Here is a 1,986-nt window from a genome sequence, read left to right as displayed (position 1 = left end):
ACTGGTGTTGGCCCACTTGAAGGACATCACAGTCCCCTTGCCTCACTCCTTACCATTTGCCTACAGGGCTAACAGGTCTGTGGAAGATGCAGTCAACTTGGAACTGCATTACATCCTGCAACACCTCAACTCTCCAAGGTTATATGCAAGGATCCTGTTCATGGACTTCAGCTCAGCGCTCAAAACCATCATCCCGGACATCCTCAGCACCAAACTCTCCCAGCTCACTGTGCCAGCCTCCACCTGTCAGTGGACCACAAACTTCCTGACTGAAAGGACTCAGCAGATGAGGCTGAGGAACATCACATCCAGCCCCCCCAGGGGTGTGTGCTCACCCCACTGCTCTTCTCCCTATACACCTATGACTGCACCTCATGAGACCCCTCTGTTAAACTCCTGAAGTTCGCTGATGACACAACGGTCATCGGCCTCATCCAGGACGGTGATGAGTCGGCCTACAGACGGGGGGGTTGATTAGATTTCTGGGATCCACTATATCCCAGGACCTGAAGTGGGAGCCCAACACTGACACCATCCTCAAAAAGGCCCAGCAGAGGCTGGACTTCCTGCGCAATCTCAGGAAGCTCAACCTGCCTAAGGAGCTGCTGGTCCACTTCCACACAGACTATTGTCCAGTCTGTCCTCTGCACGTCCATCACTGTCTGGTTTGGATCTGCCACCAAAAAGGACAGGAGCAGACTACATTGGGCAGTTAGGACTGCAGAAAAGATCATCTGTGCCAACCTGCCCTCCATTCAGGACTTACACTCTTTCAGAGTCAGACCCATCTCACAAAAACATACTTATACTTTTTTTCTGATATATTGAAATATTAGTCAACATTTATTTTTATTGGTGAACAGACAAGATGAAATGACATTTGTCTAATGATTCCGCATTGCAACACTGGAACTGAGACTTTGCATTATGTGGAAGGCACACATGTTGCATTCATTTCTCAATAACTAAAAGAGAAGAAAATAACTGAAAATGTATGCTATTCTTTAAAATGCAACTTTAAAAGTATATTATATATAAATTAATCTGATAAAATCAACGTTGTTGCTAATACTTCAGTCCTTGATATAAGTGCATGCCGTCAAGTTACTGTTATTAAACATTATTTATTTTATTTAAAGTGGCCTGATTATTTCTTAATATTTTTATGACAGAAATGTTTGAATAAAGTTGACTTATCAATCTTTGAAATAAAATATTAAAAGTGTTCGCTGTAAACAAACATTCATTGAAAGAATGGGTACAGACAGTTTCACTTTGGTATATGGAGGTCCCCTCTTTAGTATGCAGACATCGCTTAGGGATGCAAGCCCCCTCTTGGCAATTTCTTTAAAAAGCATTAAAAAAAAATTCTACTTTCAATCATATTATAAAAAACATCTTAGAAGTAAATGTTCTTTTTCTTCTTCTTCTTCTTTGTTCTATTTTTTAAATGACCAGATACAGAAGTCTACACTTGGTCGATGTAGCCTGATAGTCAACTGTTGGTAACATAGGGGTGTGTGTGTGTGTGTGTGTGTGTGTGTGTGTGTCCCTGAATAAAGCTCATGTGGTTATGTAAGCACTCGTTCCGTGCAATACTGACCCTTCAAACTGTCAAAAACACTTTCCAGTTTCACCTTAAAACCCATCATCCCCGCATTTACATTCACAAACCAAATACAGCTTTATCTTATAGGCCTACATAAAGCTAATATGCATCTTCTTTCCATTAAGAGACTTTTTCCTGAAACTGCCTGAAACCTTTGTGAGAAATAGGTTTGTGAAAAATGCAAACGGCCCAAGTTCCATAGATCGGGGTTATCAAATCCTCATTAGAAACAAAAAAAAAAGAAATTATCCATAAAACAAAAATATTCACAAACTAGGAAGAGTAAAGTTTATCCAAATAAAGACTCACTTTAAAACCGCCATCATCCCATTTCCATCTACAGAAAAATACACAATAGGAGTAAAATGCTCAGGTTA

Source organism: Etheostoma spectabile, chromosome 20, assembly GCF_008692095.1.
Source record: "Etheostoma spectabile isolate EspeVRDwgs_2016 chromosome 20, UIUC_Espe_1.0, whole genome shotgun sequence".
Lineage (NCBI taxonomy): Eukaryota > Metazoa > Chordata > Actinopteri > Perciformes > Percidae > Etheostoma > Etheostoma spectabile.
The sequence above is the reverse complement of the archived record's forward strand: the minus strand, read 5'-3'. Positions refer to the sequence as shown.